At 37.7% G+C, this 8,787-nt stretch overlaps 1 long non-coding RNA gene across 1 annotated transcript; it reads left to right on the top strand.

The window, feature by feature from the left end:
* Positions 1-3,539: 3,539 nt before the first annotated feature.
* Positions 3,540-8,580, top strand: LOC107794980 (uncharacterized). Its single transcript, XR_012704150.1, has 2 exons — positions 3,540-4,333; positions 4,695-8,580. It is a non-coding gene; the product is annotated as an uncharacterized LOC107794980 (long non-coding RNA).
* The last annotated feature ends 207 nt before the right edge of the window (positions 8,581-8,787 follow it).

The following is an 8,787-nucleotide window of genomic DNA, read 5'->3' as shown; positions in this document are numbered from 1 at the left end:
TGGCCAAAGGGATCAACTACCCCGTTTCAGTCGAGAGAGGCATTAGCCTTACATCCGGACATCCATCCCACCTCCTCCACGACACGCAAACATCATTCCTCGACATGCCGTACCATACCAAAATGAAAGAGGTATGCCTACACTATTATCCACTCATAACTTTTGCGTTTCTCCTTCAGAAATAGTGTATGCACTGGAGAAGCTCGGCACAAAGGTGCAATGGCCGCAAAAGATGAAATCCGACCCGAGCACCCGAAAATCGAATGTTCTGTGCGAATTCTATCAGGAAAGGGGGCATAAGACCAAAGACTGCATAGGCCTGCGGTAGGAAGTAGTAAGAATGCTAAACCAGGGACACCTGAAAGAACTGCTAAGCGACCGAGGACGGGCTAACTTCGCTCGAGGGCGCGATCAACCTCAAGGACCCCAAAACCACCTTCACCCGCTTGTACTATACAAATGATCATTCGCGACAATCAATCACGTAAAGTTCACCACTACACACAAACTCAAACGGTCAATCGCTCACGAACGGTACGACGACCTCGAAGATAGTATCATCTTCGATAAGTCAGATGCCGACGATTTGTCTTTCCCTCACTATGATGCTTTGGTTATAACTTTACGTATTGTGGATACCGATGTAAAAAGAATAATGGTGGATGAAGGAAGCGGCGCGTGTATTATTCATCCCCGAGTCCTCGTACAAATGAGATTCGAGGATAAAATAATACCGCGTTGCATAAAAAGAAAGGAGAACACTCTGTAAGGGGGCTTTTTGGCTTATTACAAATAAAAATCCTTACATCACCCTTGGTCTGGACAAATTGCATTCATTGCTATATTCTCTTACATCTAAAATTCTCGCATTTATGAATAATCATTTGGTTCCAACACACTAAGAAGCGTCGTTCACCTTGTTTTTCTCTTATACTATTCAATCTAGATTTTATTACACTTAGCTGAGATTTACCTCTTCACCTTCATTAATTAATTTAATAAAAAAAGTTTCAATATCTTTTGGGTCAAACACCATTCAGGTGGAATCTTCTCGGTTAAGTCTTTGTTACGTGTCATTGACTTCTTCCAACACTGATCTTTGGCCTTGGAGGAAGATTTGGCACAACAAAGCACCCTTGAGTGTTTCTTATTTTTTCCTGGTTTGTGGCTAAGGAAGCATGCCTCACCCAAATAATTTTTCAGAAAAAAGGAATGCAGTTATGTAGCAGGTGTCTCCTCTGTTAAAAGAACCCTGAAGATACTCATCATGTTTTCCTATACTGCAAGATCTCTTATCAGACTTGGAGCATGTTTTTTTGCCATTTCGAGCATGTCCTGGACAATGTCTCACTCAATTCTGGATTTCTTACATTGCTGGAGAAGAGATGGTCTCAATAGGAAGACACACAAGCTTTGGAACACTATTCCCATGGTCTTTTGGTGGACAATTCGGAACGAAAGAAACATAGAGTTTTTGAAGGAAAATTTAGCAACATACATGGCCTTAAATACAAATATATTTCTTTGCTAGCTTTTAGATGCAGCATGACCTATGTAAATGACGTAGACTTCATGTTAGATATGATTGAGGCTTTGCACACTTCGTAATTTTTAACGTACTGTCTTAGTGCTGTTATATTACTTATCCAAAAAAGAAAAAAACAACTCTAAAGTTGTTACAATGAAACATACAACAACCTATGATCTAAAACCAATCCGTATTCTTCTCCAAATCTTTATTTTTTCTTTATTTGTCCGGTCAAACACTGTCACATAAGATTGGGATAGAAGGATTGTATTATTCTATTATACCCATAAAGGCAAAATGCAATTAGTAATCGACTTTAGCTCCATACAACTGTGCCACGCATGCAGAACAAAAGTATCACAAAGAGACATCTGTATTCCGCAAGGAACCAACTCTTGCTAGATGTAGCTAGAGAAAGATCTGCGTAGACCGTAAAATTAATAGAGGTGTACACAAACTAGCCAATGTGCCACCACCCACCATCATAAAAAAGATCTATGTAGACCATAAAATTGCACATACCGAATTTGACAGGGGTTCAACCTATACTAACATACAACACCAACACTAGAGGGGACAATGTTACATTTTCAATGTAGCCAAATTCTGCAATCCGGACTGACACGAGCCCGAAGAAGGAAGAGAGGAAAGAAAAGATACGAGAATAACGTTGACTGCCAGCGTTCAAACTCCTTTGCAACATTTTGTTCAAATTCAATATACTACGAAATATAATAGGGAATCTTACTGAAATGTCCCAAATAAGTCCAAACTTATCAACCTCTGACCATTAATCATAGACTTACCAAATCTAGTCAAACACCTATAAAAATTGAAATCCCAAATAAATACGGTTTTTTCTCTCCAAGAATCATACGCAAAGATCTCCTTCCATATTTTTAAGTGTGATTAACAACATTAAGTGCAAGACGGAAAAGAAATTTCATGGATGGGGTAGCAAATAAGGCGTTGAAATACAAAAAACTTTATTTATAATACACGATTTCCAAAAATCTAAGCAAAAAAGGACGTTATTCAATGGATATGGTTGAAATTTATTGAAAACACATAGATGAGTCAATATACAAAATTTAAGGAAGATTGGAGGTGATTTAGACTGATTTGGTATCAGAATTCGTAGTTAAAATCGAGTTCAAAAAAATTCTTCTGCGACACATGTATCAAACATGTATCACGCATGTATCTCACACACAAGTATACATGGATATACATGTGATACAAATTTGATATAAATATGATACACAGTGCGATATGCATATCATTTTTTTGTGTGTGTTCATCTTCAACTTCGAATTTTCAATTCAAACCAACTCAAAACTCCACCAAATCATCCCAAAACTGAGATTCAAGCTCCTTAAGATGTACCCAATCTATTCTAATAGCACCCACTCAAAAGAAAACAAAAATTTAACTTTGTTTTGCCACAAATAGTTAATTGACTAATATTAGTAATATTTTATGAATTGACTAATTCTTGTAATAAGCTACTTATAAATGGACATAATTGGTAGTTTTCTATAATATAATATTTTCCTGGATGTGAAAAGTAATCATTATTCAAACTATACAACCGGTAACTTAATTAGTAAATTACTCCTATCTAAGCTCATGAGCTGCATATACTATAATAATCAAATTTCCCGATCTCAATGCTGTTGTGGCGTAAAATGAGTCCTGAAAACAATATGAAGTCGAAAGTGTATTGGATCAACTTAAATTAACCAGAAATACGAATAATTATTGTCGTACCTAAACAACGTTGGAGAATTCTATGGGTTCACGTGAATACGTGAGGGTTATAAATGAGGGGCCATTCAAAATTTCAAATCCTTAGTTGTTTCAATCAAGGACCCATCTTTTAAGCAAAAGTCACAAAGTTGTGCCTAGCTCCCTGGTCTAGGAAAGTCACTACAACGCCAACCTTTTCTGTGTAAAAGGGTGGCAACAGTGCAAATGTCTTCTCTTCAACAGACCCCACGTCCCACCCAAAACTAAAATCTATCTTTGTCAAAATAAAAGTAGACAATAATCTTTTCTCCCCTTTTATTGAATACATAGCTGTGTACAGCCGTATATGTATGTATTGTATAATTAGAGGAGGTTAGTCGATTAAGTGGTTAGTTAGGTATACCTTTCAACCACTAACCAACAATATAAAACAACCCCTTCCCTTTGTGTCGAAATCAATCGAACAATAACAGTTTTTCTTCTTCTTCTCCCTCAATTTCCATCTTCTCTCATTGCATGTCATTTACAGTAGAAGATCCGATGGATTCTATCATGGTATCAGAGCACCGGTCTTAGGATTTACAGCTCAGATCTAAGCTCCGCCGGTAATCAGGAACAAAGCACTAACAAAGCTTATTTTTTGAGCAGCCATGGACGAAAATGATGTTGCTTCGCTTAACCACAATCATCCGCTATTTTTACAAGTTGGAGATGCTCCAGGACTCGTATTGATACCGCTCAAACTTACAGGACCAGAAAAATATGCCCTTTGGAGAAGAGCGATGAAGTTAGCACTACGAGGAAAGAGCAAGCTTGGTTTTGTAGATGGTACTTGTGTAAAAAATAATTACAAAAGAGAATTGGCAGAGCAATGGAAAAAATGCAATGCTATTGTGTTGTCATGGATTGGAAGCACCGTATCAAGTGAATTGATGCAGAGTATTGTGTACACGTCAAATGCGAAGAAAGTTTGGAGCGATTTTCAGGAGAGATTTGACAGATCTAATCTCACCAAAATTTATCATCTGTGGAGTGCAATTGCGACTCTAAGGCAAGGTATGGATTCTGTCACCAGCTATTATTCGAAAATGAAGGATTTATGGGATTAACTTGATGTATTATCCCCTTTGCCCTCTTGTGATTGTGAGAAATCTAGACCTTCTGTAGATCATTTGAAAAACATAAGGCTGTTGCAATTTCTTATGAGATTAAATAAAAGTTACAGCAATATACGCAATAATGTGTTGGCAAAAAGTCCAGTTCTGACTATTAATGAGGCGTATGCTATAGTTAGTCCAGAGGAGAGTTAGAGGACCTTAGGTGTCACAGATACGCATAGAGATCCACTCACAATGTTAGCAGAAAAATGTCAAGACTTTAGACCTAGAAAACCTAGCTTAATATGTGAGTATTGTAGGTATAAAGGGCATCTGAAGGAGACTTGCTTTAAGATAATTGGATATCTACCTGATTTCAAAATCAAAAAAGAAGAATCAGACAGCTGGAGGAAAGGCATATGCCAATAATGATGCAAATACAACTACTGCAAAGGAAGAAAGAACAATGCCAACAATTCAAACACCAAGCCATTTTTTACAGAAGAGCAGTACAAACAATTGGTCAATCTGCTGTCAAAGCCTAATGCAGGGGAATGTTCTACAAATATGACATGTATAATTTCTCTATTGTCTAGTATAGATATGTGTGATTGGATGATAGATTCAGGGGCAACTTATCATGTCACCTACTGCAAGGATGTTCTAAAGGATGTTAAAAGTGCTGGGAGACAAGGAGTGCAGGTGCCTACAGGAAACAAGTCAAAATCACTAACACATGAAATACAACTATATTAAAAAATAAGAAAGTGAGGAATGTGTTGTATGTGCAAAATTTTAAGTTCAATCTACTATATATCAGTGTCTAAACTCACCGAAAATCTGTGGTGTTCTATCACTTTTCCCTGATTTTTTGTATATTTCAGGATCTTTATAGTGGCAGGGTGATAGAAATTGGTAAAGAGCACAATGAATTGTTTCTACTAAAGGAAAACATAATAACACTAGCAGCAATAGGATTTTTTGTGCATCAAGGAATTAACAGTGAGCTTTGGCATCTGAGACTAAGACATGCATCAACAAAGGCAATGTAGAATATACCAACTATTAGGAATAACGTTGATTCTCAGGTTCAACAAAACTGTGAAGTTTGTCCTTTGGCTAAGAAATGTAGGTTAAAATTTCCTATTAGCAATAGTAAATCTACTTGCTATTTTCAATTAGTCCATCTTGATATGTGAGGGCCTCACAAAGTTCCTACCTATGATAGAAAATATTACTTTGTCACTATTGTGGATGACTATATAGGTACCCTTAAGTATGCTTGATTCAGTCTAAATGTGAAGTAGCTATTGTCTCCTCTACTTTGAGAATCGTGTGAATGGAGAGCGGACAGAAGAGAAGGAGGTCCTCATACGGAGTCGCACAAATAAGGAACTTTGTTGCAATGATAAGAAATCAGTTTGATGTTGGAATTAAGGTGCTGATGACATATAATAGTGCTGAATTCTTTAACTCTCAGTGTAATGAATTATTGGCTTCCCTTGGAATCATACATCAAAGCAGTTTCCCATACACTCCACGGCAAAATAAATTTATGGAAAGAAAACATATACATTTTACAAGTTGCAAGGGCTCTGAAATTTTAGAGTTCAATACCACTTAGATTCTGGGGAGACTGTATCAAAACTGCTGTATATTTGATTAACAAATTGCCTACTGAGGCTTTGGAAAAGAAGTGTCCTTATGAGATGTTGCATAACAAACCTGCCAAGCTGGACCATCTAAAGGTATTTGGTTGTTTATGTTTTGCAAGCAACCTACCAAGAGGAGATAAATTTACAATTAGAGCAAAGAAATGTGTCCTTATAGGATACTCAGAGACTCAAAAGGGGTATAAGTTATATGACTTAGACTCTAAAAGAGTAATAGTGAGTAGAGATGTCACATTCAAAGAACATCTCTTTCCATTTAAAGAAGAAACATATGCAAATGAAGATATGTTTCCTTGTGAGCCAGTGAGGGGTTACTCCTGAAGAGACAACTCAGCCTGATCATAGCAATACTCCACATTGTAGCAATGCTCCTGCCACAATTCATTTGTTGAATAAGCTGCGTCAGAACCACCTGTATCACCACCAGCAGTTCCACCTTCAGCCACACTAGAGCCCCAAGTAGAATCTCCTGCACTACTCTTGCAGGAACCAGATGCAGACCATGCTGAAGTATTAGATGCAAACTAAGTAGAACTAGCACCTTACTCAGTGGGAACACCAGCTGAAGAACAAACACATCAAGAACATCTTATACCTGCAGTGAATACTAGAAAGTCTGGCAGAACTTCCAAATCTTCTATTTGGCTCAAAGATTATGTAATACAGTCAAATCAACCAAGGATACACCCTACACTATCTCCAATTTCATCACCTATGATCACCTTTCTAAGAACTACAAATCCTTTTTAGGATCGTACTTAGAACCTACTGAACCTAAGTCCTTCAAAGAAGCTTGTCTTGGCAAAGCTTGGGTAGAAGTAATGGAAGTAAAAATTAAAGCACTTGAAGATAATGTAACCCGGGAAGTGGTAGATCTTCCTCCCGGGAAGAAAGCTATAGGCTCAAAATGGGTGTTCAAAATTAAATATAAGGCAAATGGGGAAGTAGAAAGGTTTAAAGCAAGGCTGGTAGCAAAAGGTTACACACAGCAGGATGGGTTGGACTATCATGAAACATTCTCTTCTGTTGCAAAGATGGTCACTGTCAAGACCATCATCAGTATAGCAGCCTCTAAGGGATGGAATCTATTCCAAATGGATGCAAATAATGCTTTCTTGCAGAGTGATCTTTATGAAGAGGTCTACAGGTGCTTGCCTCAAGGGTTCCACAAGCAGGGGGAGCAGAAGGTATGTAGGCTGCTGAAATCTTTGTATGGGTTAAAGTAGGCTTCAAGACAGTGAAATATTAAATTAACTGAGGCACTATTAGCATCTAGTTATACACAAAGTCCTTATGATCACTCATTGTTCATAAAAAGGGATGGATCAAATATTGTCATTATCTTAGTCTATGTAGACGACTTGCTCATCACTGGAAACAATCCTGTTCTTGTAGAGGTATCCAAACAGACATTACATAGTTCATTCAAGGTGAAAGATCTAGGCAAACTTAGGTATTTTCTCGAGATTGAAGTTTTGAGGTCAAACAAAGGAGTGCTTCTTACTCAAAGGAAGTATGCACTTCAATTAATATCATATGTTGGACTTGCAGCTGCTAAACCTATTAACACACTTGTAGAGCTCAATCAGAAGTTAACAACCATTGATTATGACACACATGTTGGGCATGCTGGAGATGCAAAATTGCAGGATGTAGGAAGCTAACAAAGACTCATTGGAAAGCTTCTTTACCTAACAGTTACCAGACCAGATTTATGTTTTGCAGTCCAGGTATTAAGTCAATTTATGCAGCATCCCAAACAATCCCATTGGGATGCAGTTGTGCGAGTGGTCAGATATGTTAAAGGTGCCTTAGGCCTTGGTATTCTTCTGCATAACTCTCCCATAAATCACCTTTCTGTATATTGTGACTCTGATTGGGTAGGGTGTCCAAACACCAGGAGATCAGTAACTGGTTAAATTGTCAAACTTGGGGATTCCCTGCTCTCGTGGAAATCAAAGAAGCAACCTACAATTAGCAGGAGTTCAGCAGAGGCTGAGTATCACAGTCTTGCAACAGTAGCTGCAGAAATTACTTGGGGTACTAGGATTGCTCAAGGAGTTGCAAGTTGCAGTTGATGTTCCAGTCAATTTGTATTGTAATAGCAATGCAGCTTTACAAATAGCTGCCAATCCAATATTCTACGAGCGAACCAAATACATCGAGATCGATTGCCATTTCGTTCGTGAAAAGATCAAGGTAGGATTGATCAGTCCTCACTACAATCCTACAAGCCTACAACTAGCTGATTTAATGACAAAAGGCCTTGGTTCAACACAACATTATTTCTTTTTATCCAAGCTCGGAGTATTTGATCCTTTTCACCCTCCTGCTTGAGGGAGAATATTGAATACATAGCTGTATTCGTATATGTACAACAGTATATGTGTGTGTATTGTGTAATTAGAGGAGGTTAGTCAGTTAAGTGGTTAGTTAGGTACAACTGTCAACCACTAACCAACAATATAAAATAACCCCTTCCTTTTGTATTGAAATCAATCGAACAGTAACAATTCTTCTTCTTCTCTCTCAATTTCCATATTCTCTCATTGCATGTCATTTACAGTAGAAGATCCGATGGATTCTATCACCTTTCCATACGCAAGATTCTGTTTTTTCTTTTTTAAAAACTTCTTTCTGCTGTTTGTTTTCTCTTCCTGGCCCAACAAGAAAGTGAAAGTGAAAGGCTTGAGAAACAAATCATAGTTCTTGTGTTCCTCCTTTACATTCGAGAACTCAT

Source organism: Nicotiana tabacum, chromosome 20 (assembly GCF_000715075.1).
Source record: "Nicotiana tabacum cultivar K326 chromosome 20, ASM71507v2, whole genome shotgun sequence".
Taxonomy (NCBI): domain Eukaryota; kingdom Viridiplantae; phylum Streptophyta; class Magnoliopsida; order Solanales; family Solanaceae; genus Nicotiana; species Nicotiana tabacum.
The sequence above is the reverse complement of the archived record's forward strand: the minus strand, read 5'-3'. Positions and strand labels throughout refer to the sequence as shown.